Source organism: Diceros bicornis, chromosome 17, assembly GCF_020826845.1.
Source record: "Diceros bicornis minor isolate mBicDic1 chromosome 17, mDicBic1.mat.cur, whole genome shotgun sequence".
Lineage (NCBI taxonomy): Eukaryota > Metazoa > Chordata > Mammalia > Perissodactyla > Rhinocerotidae > Diceros > Diceros bicornis.
Window position 1 is genome coordinate 47,392,834 of NC_080756.1, and position 17,250 is coordinate 47,410,083.

Here is a 17,250-nt window from a genome sequence, read left to right on the forward strand (position 1 = left end):
TGGGGGACAAAAGTACATTGCAAGGAGAAAGGTACTTACTGTGACACTTAAAATTTCTATAACCTAAGATGATTTTTAAATCTTACTATTTGATATGGTCTAATAGTTGGGTGGATCTTTCATGTTGTTTAGTTAATAAAGACTCTTCTGGTATATATTTTATATATGACAATGGCTTGCAGACAGGGCCACTGGATTGCATATTTTTGGTTGTCTTTCCGAGTTGTGATTATCACAGACTCTGATATCCAAGTGTCCCTTCTTCTCATTCCCTGAGCTCTAAGAGCTGTTTGCCTACAACTCTTTTCTGGGGTTCCAGAAAGAGACCACTGGGGCCAGCCCCTGGGAGGAGGAGGTGTACCGGTAACCCCCAAAGTCTGAGCACCACTGTTAGACTCAGTCCACAGTGTCAAGCTGCTACCCTCATGTATGTTTGTGAACTAATTCCAAGAGAAGAGCACGATGTATTGGGGGAATAGACTTCAGAAATGTCATTTCAGAAAGGCTGGTTGTCTTCATGTGCTTGTCATCGGCCGCTGAATAAAAAGGATAAAAGAACATGGTAACCTTGGTTGACTTTACTTTTAAAACCTGTACATGCTGATGGGGAGAAAAAGCAGAATTGAATTTGGGGACTGAAGTGCTGGCTTAACCTTGGCTTGAGGAAACACGGAAAAGAGGAAAGTGTCCCTAAAGCCCAAAGTCAACTTTCATCCATCTTGTTTAAATTTTATTGAGATTTTTATTTCATGACAGTTATCTGTGGTTGGCTCCTGAGTCCTCTGAACTATGATTCTAATTTCTAGATTATAATGGTTTTTCCAGTACTGGTGTTGAAGAAGAAATAGTGGTATAGAGGTGAGAGGACTCTTGTATTTATATACAGGTTAAAAACAACATTTATGATTTTCTTATTCTAAGATTATTCTTGCTTATTAAAGACATTCGGGGGGATAAAATAAAATTTCTCTATATACACACTTGCAAAGAATTAGCAGTTACATTTCTTATATTTCTTACCAGTGCTTTTTTCTATGCATGTTATGTGTATGTGTGTATGTTATAACACAATACAATGGAATTGGGAACACAATGTATGAATAGTTTGAAACCTACTTTTTTTGTCTTACTACGATATTTTAGACATTTTCCTATTTTATTAATATTATGCAAAAGCATGAAACTTAATGGCTGCCTAATATTCCATTGTAAGGATGGACATACATCTTTAAACTGCTCCTTCATTATTAGACTTTCATATGTATGTTAAATAGAGACTCTAGTAGTCATATGAAAATAATTTCAGAGTTTTTGATAGTCCAACTTTGATGCCATAAGATTGCTTTCCAAGGTAACAATGGTTAGTCATTTTTTTTATCTAATGTCTCTAAACATTAAAAATGACAGCCCTTAATTTGAGAATTGCTTGGGTTATATTAATTCACTAACAGCCAGTGGACACATATGCAGTTGGTGTGGAAGGCTCTGCTTTGTGATTCTTGCTCTGCTGGTATTCGCAGAGGGTTTTCTCTTTTTGGTCTTCTGATTGAGTGTGCTGTCCTCTAACTTTGCTGTCAAGAATATTTTTTATCTTTGGCAGTTACATCATGCAGAGACTGGGGTTGGCCGTGTGTTCTGTTTCTGTGTGCAATTTTCATTATACTGGGACCATTTTCTTGAGAGTTAGAGGCTTGTAAAATTCAAGTCCATGTTCCCAAGGAACTACTAGAGTTCATACTTGGTGTGACATCCTTTCTAGTGCTATTTCTATTCTCTCTGCCACAAGTCACCCAGAAGGGAGAGTAGTTCCCTTCTTTCACCAATGGGGGCAGCATCTGGCTAACTCACATACCCACACGCTGATGTGCCTGGTGACTGACTGGGCCATTATAGCAGGGTACTCTTCTCTTCATACCTTTATGTATTTTCCACTAAACAAGCTGCTTTGTGCATACACTAATAGCATATTGACTTTAGCTGAGATCTGAAGTTTGACGTTAAAGCTATAGTATCTGAATGTCCTTCATATGCAAGCATGCCTCTATTGACCTAGCACGGGGAGATCTTCTGCTTTGAGTTTTTCCTACAGTGATGATGGATTTGTACTAGTTCACCCACAAACTCTCTCTCCGTATAATACCTGTTTATGAGAGTGGCCAGGAACTGGGTAAAAGTAATCCGTGTACACAGGGAGAGAAGCTCTGACCTTGGCATGTTAACTCTGCTAATCAGCCTGCAGTACAAAGATTTGAAAGGACGTGTTGGCCAATAAAGAAAATAAATTGTCTTTGAGAAAGAAAGCTATTAATAAAAGATGTGGATACAAATCTCCCCCAACAGCCATAGCACTCAGATCATTTGGGGTTATTTTATTATTTTCTCCTTTAGAATTATTTCTGTCCATAATTTGGTGAACATTTTAGTTCATCCTGATATATATATATATATATATATATATATATATATATATATATATATATATATATATATATATGGAGGGAGAGAGAGAGAGAGGACTTAAGATGGCTCGTGATCCAGCGGTTCTCTGCTGCCCATAAAGGCAGCCCACTGCTAGTTCTATAGGCAGTCCAGGTCTTAGCTCTGTCAGCTAAATGTTCTGAAGGTTTACACTAAACGTGAATCTGTGCCAGGGGAATAGTGAGAGGGAAATGTGATTTGGGGGAGGCAAATAAAAGAGGAGAAAAGCACATGCAGAAGGCAGTTATGGGGAGAGAGTGACAGACTTCCAGGGGAAAGAAAACCATTCTCCACTGCTGTATTTTCCAGGTTCACAGCATTCCCCATTTACACCAAACTTCCTCTGGATATCCTTTCATTTTTTTTTACTCCAAGGATTTGGTGTAGGGAGTATCTTCAGATCATCATCTTTGCCTATTCCTGTAATAACATGGACCATTTTTTCCTCATTCATCCCATACGAGCTTGCTGGCAAAGAAACAGATTACTACCTCTCAGGTAGAATTTCTGGTGAATATTTAAGCCACCTCAACATTCTCTTTATAGAATAGTGAAAAAAAAGTTTATTTACCCTATAGGAGCTGGGAAAGATATACAATTTCTAGAACAGTCTAGCCTGGGATTAAGGGATTTGAGGAAGATTTGGCCACTAGCATATCTGACACTTACATAGCACTTTATTAGCAATACAGTTTATGAAGAGCTTTAGCATATATGATCTCATTTTGACTCCTATTAAAACTTTGGAAAATACTTGCACCAATAAGTAAACTGAGGCTCAGAGAGGTCACATGATTTGCCCAAAGTCACACAGCTAAGTAGTGGCTAGACATTTACATACAAAGTGTATGAGTACAACTAGACTAATAGGATCAAAGAGCAGCAATATCAGTGGGAATCATTTTGTAGACCAGAGGACAAATCACACCGTGGAAACGTGGGCCCTATCACTTTTAAAACTAGGTGTTAAGAAATGGTCCTACATGGCGCGGGGGGAGTGATTAGCCCAGAATGTGACTGGCTGTTTCAGTATAACGTTTTTCTGAGATTAACAAAAATGAAAAATGAAGGCAGGAGAGAAGGAGGGAGGAAAGGAAGAAAGAAGAGAAGGAAGGAGGGAGAGAGGCAAGAAAGATAAGAACAACAATGAAAAAGCTTTTCTGCATCCTCCATTGCTATACCTCCTCACTATCTATTATTAAACACACACACGCACACACACGCACGCGCATACATATATCCTCTCTTTTCAGTTGAGAACAGGAACATATCTCCTCCAACTGTGAGGATAGAACATGTTTCTTTTAATAACAAAGGCCATAGCTACCTATAGAAACAGCTGTCTAGGTCCCCATTGCTTGGAGGGGATTTTCTAGGAAAGAGTTATCTGCATTAAAAGCTCTTCTAAAATGCAGCCACCATGGCAATGGCGCTGTGGCCGTGCAGCCCCATTGATCAGATATCTGCTGGAGGTGCAGAGAAATGTCAAAACACCAAGGGGAATTTAAAATAGCTGACCTACAAAACAATCTTTAAATTTTAGTAGGAGAGTGACATGAAATTTTAACTTTGCTTTGCATAAAAAAACAATCAACCGAATATTTTATGAACTCAAGTAGCTAGGAGAGAGGAGTTTGGGGATCTCACATAAAACTAGATGAAGGCTCATTAAGACAAATATATATATATGAAAGAGAAAGTAGGAGCAAAATTCAACGAATAAGAACTCTGATCTTCTGTGATTCATCATTGCCATTTCAATGTTTCCCCAAGTGTGATTGTGGGTTTCACTGTGGTACATGAGTTAATTTAAGAGGGATATTTTTTATTTAAATAATCATCCGTTTATTTTTATAGTTATCTTCTGTCTTTGGCAAGTGATACTTGTGTCACATTTGCAGTAATAATATGAAATTTTTAAAAAAATATTTTTAAAAGAAAGATTATTTCATATATTAAATTAAAACTAATGTAAGTGTATATAGATATGGTGAAAATTGTTACAGCAGTACTTGAATGAGTGAAATTTGGGAAATGTTTCCACAGGGCGAAGTGTGCTCCCTACTCTGGCTCTCAGTCACAGCATTCAAAGCTGACTTACCCTCCCGTCCTCTTCCCCACCCTTCACCTCTCTGCATTTAGTCCACACGCCAGCATAATTGCTACTACGACTTCTCCAACACCTCTTGTACACAAAAGTGCCTACAAGTCTTGGCTTATGCTCTGCCCTTAACCTTGAAATATTGAACTTGTTCTTTGAGGCACAGGTTAACAGCCAAGAGGCATCGTATCTTACTCACTTCTGCCTATTGCAGTGATTTATCTAAAGAGTATAAATAGATATTGTTCCACCTTTCTGTGCCTCAGTTTCCTCATCTATAAAATAGGAAGAATAATAGTGCCTACCTCAAATTGTTCCTATAAGTTTTAATTCATGTACAATTCTTAGCACAATATCTGTTATGTAGCAAGTGCTGTGCAAATGTTCACTGTTACTTTACTTGAACATATTTTATAGTACAATTGAAACTGGGTTCTAGAAAACAAGAAAATGAAGAAAAATGACCACACATACACGCATACAGAATAAGGTTGGATTTTGGCCTCAGTCACTGAAAGGAAGGAACTAGGAAACAACAAATAGAATCCTTGACATGCTTGGTGATAAACTGACAATGAGCAAGCTTTCTTCCTTTATTCTTAAACAACTTTTGGCATAGGGATTTAAAAAAATGAAGTCTTATTAATAAGAAAATAATGGCAAAGTCTTAACACAGCACAGCAATCCATGCTGGGCCCATCCCCCAGAGATCAGGGAATTAAAAACCTCTTCAGCTCAGATTTAGCACATTGTGGGTTCTCAGTAACCATTAAATAACAACCAAAACACATTAAGCAATAATGACAGTTCATGAAACCTAGTAGTATGTCCTTTTGCCATTTGATCTCCTTGGGTTTTTTTTCCTTGTAATAAACCACCACTTTGCGGTTGATAAAAAAGAACTGCCAATCTCCCCTTTATGGCTTCTTTATTGTGTGGCTGGTAGATTGGCCCATAACCATTAAAGGAATTCCTCCCACCAGGGAAAGTGGTTTATGTAAAAAGACATGTCATAGTCAGGGCTGAATATAAAGGAGATGATGGTGAAATGGGGAGTGGATGATGTAACAATTGACACCTGAATAGTGTTTTACAGTTTATACCAGTGGTTCTCAAAGTGCAGTCCCTGGACCAACAGCATGAAGCATCACCTGGGAATTTATTTGAAATGCAAATTCTCAGGTCCCACTCCAGAAGCACCAGGGATGAGGCCCAGCAATCTGAGTTTTGACCTATAAAATGCAGGGATAGTTTATCATAGGTGTTTCCTTTTCACAAGGAGAAGAGAAGTATCTGTTTAATAGATATTTAAGACTGCTACTCTGTCATTGTTCTCTGTTCTCATTTTATTTTCCAGCCATTAACTTTGAAATAAAATTGAATCTTTATCCCTCCATAATGTGGAGGACAGAGCCAAAAGCCCGGCAAGAAAGAGTGAACACCTGTACCACTGACTCCAGGAGATTTTGAATTACCTGTGGCCTTGGGTAACTGCTACAGAAACTCCCTGATATTAGGCGGATTGTCTGGGTGTATTCATTTAGCAGATGTCTCCTGAGCCCCTCCTAAGTGCCAGGCACTGTTCTAGGTGTTGGGGAAACAGTATTGAATAAGACCAACAAGTTTCCTGCCCTCAAGGAATTTATGTCTTGGTGAGGAGGGTCAGACAACAAACACATCAATCAATAAATAATACCAACATTTCAGTTTGTGCTAAGGGCTATTAAGGTGATAAGATAGCATAGAGTAGGTGTTGACCACGTGATGCCAACCCCTAAAGGGGCTTTTGGAAATAGCCTTATTATTTTAGATAAGTTGCCAGTTAAATTTCTAAGGAGTATGTCCAATGGCTCTTGTTAGAAATTTAACTGGCAACTTACTAAAAGTAAAAACTTCTCAAATTATGACCATAGGTCCTCTGCTTAAGCTTTATATAGATACTGTGTAGAGACTACAGACCCACTTCCAAGCCACAGGGGAAATGTGGATAGTATTTGGTCTTTCATTTTTCCCATTGCTACTAGGTTTTAGAGGATTGGGATATGAATATTTATAATTTGACACATCAGACTACAAACATTACAATATAATCTCTTCTCGGCCTTTTGGCTAAGATCAAGTGTAGTATCTGTACTTATCAGTATAAACATTCCAGTATTAATGTTTGATTTTTCCAAAGAATTGAGAAGCATTAACCTTCATTGATTAATAAAAACTGTATTTAGTAAGTTATCTACCCTAGCCTACTGTTCTAAGTGAACACGACATTCTTTTGCTGCTATTGTGACAATTATTTACTTCATCAGTTGTCTCCATTTGACCCTGTCACAATGTGACGCTACACAAGGACCTGGTAAGGATGTTAAGGAAAACTCATAAACTAGCAGTCCACAGACTACTTTGGGATCATAGCCATGTTCTATGTGGCCTAACAGTGGTGTATTTAAGATTCAATTGGTTTGTAGCACTTAAAAATTTAGAGTTGCCCTTAGAACTCCAGATTTCTGGATTTCCTGAAAAATCAAGATAGTGGCAACACTGGGCCCACATCCTGCTGGGGCTGAGGGTTATTGCCTCCTTTGGGTGGAGTACTTGCTCTCCAGTTCAACATAGCCCCCAGGTGTCACATCCTTTTATTAATGACCTACCTGGTTCCTATAGACATTGGAGTTTGCAACTCCCAGAACAGGTATGAGTACGGAAAGATTCAGTCCCTGCTTGAAATCTAAAATGTATACCTTGGAAATGGTTCATTCAGGTATGAAGAACTGAGTATTTATGGAGAGGACACAGCCTTTTGATTGCTCATTGCAGTTCACCTTGGAGTCTCTAGGAGGCAGCTGAGAATTCTGAGTACTGTCTTAAAAATGTATCAGTGCACAGGGCAGTCACAGTCTATATGGTACCGAATCCCTAAATTCACGCTAAAATTATAGAAGGCAAAACTCACTACGTCTAAAGGGCTTTCTGTTTGTCAGACAACGAAATACAGAAATATAAACTTTTAATGCCTTAAAAAGTTTTAGGCATATGAGGAGTGTGAATTTGTCTTTTTTCTTGGCAAGGTGACAAATAATTCTAACTGGAGGAATATCCTGGAAAGGCTTCAGAGGCGTGAGCTTTCAAGGGGAATTTGAGTGATCCAAGGTCATTTACCTGCAGAGAAAGGAAGGCTTCAGCAGAGTAAGATCGCAGCCGGGAGACCAGGAAAATAAAGGAAAGGTGACGGAGAAATGAAAGGAAAGAGATGTGGAATATGAAAAACTGAAATTAGAAACGAAGATGGGGCAAATGTTGCGTCTTAAAGTAAGAACAGAAAATTGATAGTAATTAGAGAGAGAGTGACAGAGTCTGAGTGGAAAGAGAGAGCAAGATGACTTCAGTCATGCTATGCTGATTAATCTAAAGCAGAGAGAAAGGAAAAAAGCAGAGACGAGAAAAGAAGAGGTTGAAGTTGTCAAGGCAGAAAAGTCACACTCAGCTGAGATTTTGAGCATTCAGGATAGAAGGGAAGGAAGGTTAATAAAGAAAATATGGCACATGTATCCTTATCGTTGTGCAAGTGCTAAATAAGGATGTAAGGGGAGTACTTGGTCTCTGTCTGCCCTGGAGACATGGTATTTTAGATTCCCCTCACCCCACTCCAGAAGTTAGAAATTCTCCGTTTCAGAATGGAACTTCCTATATCCCAAGAACTACAATGGGTATATAGCATTTTCTTCTACTCTGCAAAGCTCAGATAAACCTTTTTTCTTTGACTCCCATGTGCATTTCTGCTTTCCACTTGAAGAAGAATCTTAGAGTTCACCAGAAGAAGGCATTGCTTTTGCTTCCTGTGTCCAGAGTTATCACTTCTTTTATCAGGCAGCTTCAGTTCAATTCAACAAACATATACTGATAGGATTCTCAATGAAGGACCATGTACTAGGTGCTAAGAGGAAATAAAGGTAAACAAGACACCTTGTTCTCAAGAAATGTACCATCTTAAGAGAATCACACAGCTATAATAAGATGACCCCCAAAGATCCTCACCTGTATTTTTATTCTCCAGATGAATTATTGGCCACTTAAAAGACTATACTTAAGGGGGCTGGCCCTGTGGCTTAGTGGCTAAGTTCGGTGTGTTCCGCTTTGCCAGCCCAGGTTCCGTTCCCAGGTGTGGACCTACACCACTTGGCGGCCAGGCTGTGGCAGTGACCCACATACAAAATAGAGGAAGATTGGTGTAGATGTTAGCTCAGCATCTTTCTCAGCAAATCTTCCTCAGCAACAACAACAACAACAACAAAAAAAACTATACTTAAGTGTAAGATCCTAGGGGAGGAAAATACCTTAAACTGAGGTTTTAAATGTATTGCATACAAAGTTATGAGGATCTTTTTTCAGAACCAGAGGAATTCTGTTCCATTTTGAGTAATAAACCTCTCTTTTATGTAATAATATTTGTTGTTTGTGTCTGATTCCAAAAGTACAATAGTTGTTCATTAGGAAAAGTTAATAAAACAGAGAAAAGCATAAAAAAGAAAATAAAATTCACCTCAAATTCTACCACCCAGAGATCATTTCTATTTACATTTTGGTTCCTATCATTCCCATTTTGTTTCCTCTATGCTTTTATATGTTATAAATGTGCTTTATAAATATAAGTGCATGTTTTTATAACATTGGCATAGTATTATACAGCCTGTTTTGTAATTTGCGTTTTCCTTTAATAATATGTTGTGAATGATATGTCGTAAATATATATCATTAAAATATAAAAATATAAACATTAATATGGTATAAAAATATCATTAAATATTTATCCATTCATCTATTATCTATATTCATCTGTTTATCACATAATTTTTAGAGCTATACATTATTCTATTGTTTAGAAACTGTGTATGTATGTAGATAAGTTACAAAATCCCTGCCCCCGTAAGCCGCCCCCAAACACTCAAGGGGCAAAATCTTGGCCATGGCCTGTTGATCTGAGAGTGTTAACAGTGGGGAAGTCTGTCATTGTCGGGGTTTGGCCTGTGCATCATCACTTCCCAACGAACTGCTGGAGGGGAGTACTCCAACAGGTGTCCTGGAGAAGACCAGGATACCTGCCTGTGTTGGCGCTTTGCGTATCGCTGAGCGTGAACTCTGCTCCTTCTCTAAACAAGCACAGCCCTCCTGGGACTGACATTGTAGTTACAAATCTGTCTCTTGGTGCTTTTTCCTAAATGCCTTTTTAAACATGTTCAATAATAGGTGAGCACTTGGGCCCTTCTTCATGAAGGAGAGCTCAAGCAGTTTTTAGAACATGAAAAAGCTATTTGGCCCTTTAGACCTGATTCTTGGAGCATCCCCAGTTCCCCAGGGCACCATTTAATAACCACTCACTCAGGGACAGCACGCGTTTTGCCTGGTGGGTTTTGTTGCTCCATTTCCTCTTTGCATTACTTTTTCAATCCTGGACTGAACTTGCACTGAATCTTTGTAACCAGTCGGCTGGCATGGACATTCCTAAACCCCTTCCCAGCCTTCTTTCTCTGCTCTGCTCTCCTCACTGCTGCACGACTCAAGCAGGATGTCTCTACTTGGTTTAGTCCTAGTATCCCAGAAATAGCTGAGTCCATTCCCCTTGGCCTAGCAAGTCTTGGCTCTGCCATCAGTCTACTGAGTGACCTTGAGCAAGTCACTTAATGTCTCCGGGTTTCAATTTCCATATCTATAAAACAAGAAGGTTGCCTTAAATCCCTCAAGCCTTTCTAGTTCAGACAATCTGTGGTTTCAAGTACATGTTTGGATTGTCCACAGTGTTCTGACTATGGCATATTTTTAGTGACAACTATTTATTCATTAATTAGTTATAAGAATTGCTTATTTTTAGAACTTTATTTCCTAGATAAGGCAGCTCAGTCATATGGCTGTATGAGCTTTGTTAACGGCTGTCTTCAGGGAAGGGGGCTAGGAAGGAAGGTTGAATTTTTCCGCTGGCCTGCTTCTCTTGCCCTTTTAGTAATCTGCGGTAATAACAGTCTAGAGCAGCCTTCTGTGGAGCATTGCTGCTGAGAAATTAGGGAAAAACCTTTGACTGTCTTCACCTTACGCAGTTGGACCATTTGTGTCCACCAAGAGACATTGGTGACTGGAATCAGATGGTGCCACCTACGCATCAGTGTGTCATAGTTGCACAGACACACAGACCACCAGAGTTCCCTGGCCCACTCTAAAACAGTCTCTTCTTATTTTTTTATTCTGTGTTTCCGGATATTGTTTTGCAAATCACTACTTATCTCTTCTTCTGTGATCCCTTTTTTCAAAATCAAAAATATTTTATAGGGCGTGGTGGTACTTTTGTTTCCCTTTTGTATTTTGAAATTATTATTGTATTCTGGTTTACCATTCATTCAGCAGATTTTCAATTAGTGTCTACAATGTGCTGGATGTTATTCTTCAAGAAAGGAGTGTGAAGAAGATGAGAAGAAAATGAATGAACAGATAGGTGGAAAAAGCAAGAGAGCAGGTGAGGAAGAGGGAAGGCATGACGAGAGAAGCTAGAAAAGAGGGAAATTTCTCCAAAGGGGTGAGGAACAGTGTAGACTCTACCCAAGACAGAAACCAGGGGAAATAAAAGGAAAGGAATCAATGATTTGGGGAGTTAAAACCCTAGTTTGTGCCAGTTCTTCTTCTAAAGAAGATTCTCTAAAACAATAGGAGTCCTAGCTGACAGAAAATAAAGTGTCAGTAGTATCTAACACTTCTTTAATATGTCGGGAATTTATAAGCCATAAACTGTTCTAAGCAGATTACTTGTAGTAACTCATATTTATCCTTACAACATGCCTTTGGAGTCAGTATTTAAGATGAAAAAACAAACCAAAAAAACATCATGAGGCCCAGAGAGCATTAGTCGCTTTCTGAAGGTCACACAGCTAGTTGGGGAGGAACCAGGATTTGGACTATGTGGTTGAATTCCAGAGACTATACTGAACACCGGACGCTACTGAATGTAGCCCGGGAAGCCTGGTCCCTTTCACGTGCTGTCGGGGGTGCAGTGGGGATTAACGCGCACCAGCTTCCATGTGTCCTGATGCCCGCCTCCCTTCCCCATCAATTCTTGCTGCTCTAAAATTCAAGCCTCATGCTCAGTGTTTGCCAAGTGCATCCAGCATTTTTTGCTTTAGCCTCAGGCATTCAGTGTAGTCATCACTGGTTGGGCCGTGTGGTTCTATTCTGGGCCAAGGCAGTTATGAGAACAAACCTGAGAAAAGACATGGCATTTGGCCCGCGGGTTTGCTGGAACATAGAAAGAGATAGGATAATTATATGGTTTTTGAATACCTTGGATATATTGTGCCTGATGGTTTCTCTTGTATGAATGGTGATCCTCTCAAAATGATATGCCACTAACACCTCACAAATTTCTAGCTTCTCCAGATTTCTCAAAAGTTTAGTCCAACTAAGCAAGTAAAACAACTGGCCCAATTTAGAGAGTTACTAATTTATTTCTTTTACTCAGAGAGAGAAGGCTGTGGAAGTTGACATTTTCAATTCCATTTCTTCCGTGGAAATATTGTTTCTTCTTGTTCCTACTCTCTGACAGTTGGGACCCTGTGCTTCCCTTGTTTGGAGACCTGCAGGGAAGTAGCCAGAACTTGGGGCAGAACGTCATCCTCAACTTGAGAGCTCTTCTTAAGCCTCGGACTGGACTTTGCAGAATGAGGCAAATCTAGCTGTACTTCATTGTAATCGCCCTCGTAATTGGTGGACAGAGATGCCAGGACCTTAGTTATCTGAACAATAGCAGTCCAGAAGAGCTGAACACACCAGCAGGATGGCCAGAACTGGACTCCAGAGCTTTTAGCAGGTTCAGCTACAGAAGAGAACAGACTCAGCACTTGTATACAGAAACTCGGCGAAAACAAAAATAAACTGTCAGAAACACAACCAGTTGACTCACTGGCAGCAAGCAGTTTGGGGGAGCCAGTGCTAAGAACACCCTGTCCATCTTCGCGTTGGCATTACTCTGCAAGGCTATGATCTGCAAATTAGAGCAAAGACCATCAGATATAAAGCATCAGCAACAGACCTCTTAAAAGATATGCTTCATGTCAAGATTCTCACTTGTCTTTTGTGTACAAACAAGCAAATGGGATTAGTTAACCATCACCAAGGTCTTTCATTCTTCAGTTTCCTACTTACTTCTCAACATTCACACGTTTTCAAATATTTTCCCACAGCTTCTTTGCAAAGAAACCAGAGGAGCTTTTCTTTCCCTAGCCACCTCCTCCTCCTTCTTTCTATCCAGCCCTGCAGTGAGCTTCTTGTTACATCTGTTATCATGATAATTCTAGAAATAACATCTACCTTTTCTATCCTGCCTTTTGTCTGAGGATCTCCATTAAGCTGCTAGCAGTGAGAGCTTTTTCATTGGCTTCCTGTAGTGCAGCATTCCTCTGGTTTTGGGTCACAGAGGGAAAGTACCGGAAGCACAGGTACAGCCTTTTTGTTCTTCGAGAGTCAGGGAAGAATGCAGGAAGGAGGTAGCAGAGCTGTGCAACCCTTTTTTTTTTTGGTGATCTTTGACAAAACCAGATATTTAGTCTTGTGTCTGGCTCAACAAACAGAAATTCTAGTATGAAGAAACCACAGGCCTATACTGCAGAAAAAGGGAAAGATGAACAGTTAATGGGACCAATTAACGGTTATAGACAAAACTTGCCTACTGTAAGTGGATAGAGACATACTTATTTGAAACAATGGAATATTATTCAGCCTTAAAAAAGGGAAATTCTGCAATATTTGACAACATGGATGAACCATGAGGACATATGCTAAGTGAAATAAGGCAGTCACAGAAGGACAAACATTGCATGATTCCACTTATATGAGGTATCTAAAATAGTCAAATTCATAGAATCAAAGTGTGCAATGGTGGTTGCCAGGGGCTGGGGAGTAGGGGGAAATGAGGAGTTGCTAATCAATGGGCATAAAGTTTTTGTTATGTAGGATGAATAAGCTCTAGAGATCTGCTATTCAACATTGTACCTATAGTCAACAATGCTGTATTGTGCACTTAAAAATTTATTAAAGTGGTAGATCTCATGTTAAGTCTTCTTATCATAATAAAATAACATTTAAAAAAATTTAAGAGACAAACTTATTTCAAATGGTTAATGTAAAGTCACGGTGTTAACTTGAGTTCCTGCTGTATATACTTGATGACAGAATGGAAGTTGTCTGTTGAGTTAACACTGCACTATGTGCTTCCATTGTAGTTGCCCTTCCTTATGCCACCTGCGACTCCCTAGCACTCAATCTGAGAAATCAACTTACTTTTCTGACCTCTCTTTGCTAGTTGACACTGGTGACCCCTCTTTCCTTCTTGCAACTTCCATTCTGTTTTGTTTGTCTCTCCTTCCTTTGCTGGCTTACTTTTCATCCTTACTCTCACTGTGTCTACCCTTATTTATTGGTGTATACCAGGGTTCCATTTCTGATCCTCTGTCTTCTCACAGACCTACCTACATAGACTTTATGGACAACCCATGCCTAAAAATGATGACTTCCAAATCTATATACCCAGAGTTTTCTAGTGAGCCCTAGATGCATATGCCCAACCACCTATGTAAAACCTTTACTGTTATGTCCCATAGAGACCCTAAGTCCACCAAACTCAAAACTAATATCCCTATCTTCTCCTCTCTCTTTGCAATGTGTTTCTCTTCTTTTGGTAATTTTGGCACCACCATTTACTGAATTATCTAAGGTAGAAACCTGGGAGTCATTCTAGATGATTCCTCTTTCTCATCTGTCTCTTATATCTACCTGTTCCTCTTTATTTCCTCTCTTATTGCCTTTATCATTTATTGTGTGAATTACTGTAATTGCTTCCTTTCCCTGAGTCTGATCTAGCCTTATTCTAATCTATCCTTCACACAGTGTCAGAGGGATCCTCCTAAAACATAAAATTATTCATATCAGTTCCCTGACTAAAACTCTGCAGTAGCTGTCCATTGACATCAAGATAAAAACTCAAAAGCCACGCTAAAGAACTTGGATTTTCATTTTCTGGCTCCATTTCCTGCCTGTCTTTTCATTCTCATTTTCTATCATTCCTCAACTTATACTCAAAGTTCTATCCTTAAGAAATGATTATGGTTCTCTGAATCTACCATACTCTCACATCCCTGCACTTACATGTGCTTTTCCCTTTGTCTAGAAGGATCATCTTTTTCTCTTCCCACCTCAGACCTTTTCCACTTGGCTAACTCTTAATGATTCTTCAAGGCTAGTTCAGGGTAAGCTTTTCCTGACCTCTCTGTAGGCTCGATTAGAAACTGAGTATGTGTGTTCTTGAACTAACTGACTTATACCTTCATCCAAACACTTATCACACTGTATTATACTTGCTCATTTTTACATATCTCTTTTCTCCAGATTGTAAGTTCCTAAGAGCAGGAACTGAGTCTTTAATCTCTATATCCTTAGTGCATAATGTAGCTCAGAACATAGTAAATGCTCAACGAATGTTAAATGAATAAATAAATGAAACTTTAAATTATTTCATTTAATTCTCACAACTTCTCACTAAATATTATCCCAGTTTTATAGATGAGGAGACCAAGATCTGAAGAGGTTAAATAACTTGTTCAGGATCACACACATATCAAGTCATGGAGCAACATGGGTCTGTCCAAACCTCGTGGAGATTTTGCATAGGCCAGTGAACTAATTTCTATCTACTGGCACTCCGAAACAACTTTTGATGTAGAATCGTTTCTAGCTTGGTTAGGAGAGAGGGAGGGAGGAGTTCATATTGAGGAGCTTAGGGTCAGAGTTAGGCTGAATGAGGAAAATCAGCAATAGATCCTAAAACCCAATGAAACAGATGAACTTTATGCTGGACTCTGTATAGTACCAGAATTTCTATTGATGCCTGTAAAATCAACATCAGTCAACTAATCAGCTAACATTCAATAAGCCACCATTATGTGCTAGGCTCATTGGAGAATATAAACTAGTATTGCCGTTTCATGAGGAAGTTCACACTGGGATATCTTTCTTCCCCCTCTCCTCTTATTACTGTTTCTCCCCCAAAATTAGATAAGCTTCTTCCTAGGTTCCTCTCCACACTGAGTTGGGGGGAATATGTTAGAGGCCCACATGTCCACATATGTTTGATGGCCAATTTTATTGATTACATGCCTTATTTTAATGGAGGACAGAGTCAGTGTCAAAGACCTGTGCTTCTGCCTGACTACTGTCTGGTTTCTTTTGCAAATTTCTGGGTCCACATTGCCCTTTCTCCTTGCATAAGAAAATCAGGTCTTGTCATCCTTCTTCTTTTCTACCACATGCTAGTCTGGCCTGAGGTAGCATCTCTACCTCGGGTTAGGAAGTCTAGGCCAGCTTAGGTCTAGATTTTTGAGACAAACAGTATGTTCTTGCTGCCTCTCTCATTCCTTTTCCTCTAGCGCTAGTGGATATGCTTCAAATGGGACTTTCCTCTTACTTAGAGGAAAGATGCCATGTTAGTGGAATGATTTGGGAGATAAAAGAGCAGAGAGGAAGAGGCCATATTAAGCCTTTTAAGTTGAATGGCATTCCTTGCATTCATTTATTCACTCAAAAAATATTTATTGAGCACCTACTATGCACCAGGCACTTATCTAGTTCTCTAGCACTAAGATCCAGTAACAAACAAAAAAGACAAAAATATCTGCTCTCATAGGGTATCTATTCTAGCTGAGAAGACAGAAAATGTTGGGACTAAGTAAATTTTACAGTATGTTAGATAGAGATAAATACTAAAAAGAAAGCAAGGAAGGAAGCATGAAATATTGCAAGGAAGGTGTTAAAATTTTAGACAAGTAGCCAAAGAAGACCTCATTGAGAAGGTAACTGAGGAATGCCTGAGGAATTGAGAGCGTGGACTGGGAGTTACTGAACTGAATTAAATGGCACTGTTTTCCCATTGTTTATGGGATATACATCCTCGTTCAGGACTCCAGGGAAAGAAAGGATGGCTGGTAGACTGGAATCTGTAACCCTTGAGATTTCATCAGAAAGATAGAGCAACATATACGTATAAGGAATTTTCTATCATCTTAGTGAGAATGCACACATTAAGGTCTGTTGAATTTTAAGTGAGGGAGAAAAGGTCTTTCCTATGGGGTCAGGGAAGACTTTTTGTGACTTACTAGTGTCCTGAAGAAAGAATGGAATTTATGCTGGAAGAGGAGGAGGAAAGGGATTGCAGGCAAGATGTTGCTGTGAAAGAAGGAGGAAAGTGTATGATTGGGACATAATGAGAAGAAAAGTAGAATAATTTAATAGGAGGGGAGATTCCAGTGGAGAAGTGGAAGGGGTGAGAGCCCAAAGTTGGCATAGGATTACTAAGAGATGAAGAATATAAAATGGCTAGACCCTAGAGAGTCTTGACTGCCAGGCCTAAGTGATTTCTTTCCATTTCTACTTTGTTCGCAAGGAGAGTCTTTGCATTAACAAACAATTGAAAGAACCTGAAGAGTATAGAGCATCTATCACAGAGGACTGCAGGTGGTGGGTGCTCAGTGAACACCATGAAAGGCTTCATTGAAGTGAATTGCTGGTTATCTAAGAAGAGATGTAATAACATGTATAATTTTTGAATCCTTAATCGTGTAGTTCACGTCCACATGGAAATGTTAAAC

At 39.3% G+C, this 17,250-nt stretch overlaps 1 protein-coding gene and 1 pseudogene across 1 annotated transcript in view; both read left to right on the forward strand.

Annotated features, from left to right (window-relative positions):
- The window catches only part of GRIN2B (glutamate ionotropic receptor NMDA type subunit 2B), a 278,160-nt gene that overhangs the window by 177,134 nt on the left and 83,776 nt on the right, over window positions 1-17,250 (forward strand). The window lies entirely within an intron of this gene.
- LOC131416593 (U2 spliceosomal RNA) lies at window positions 6,669-6,779 on the forward strand (annotated as a pseudogene).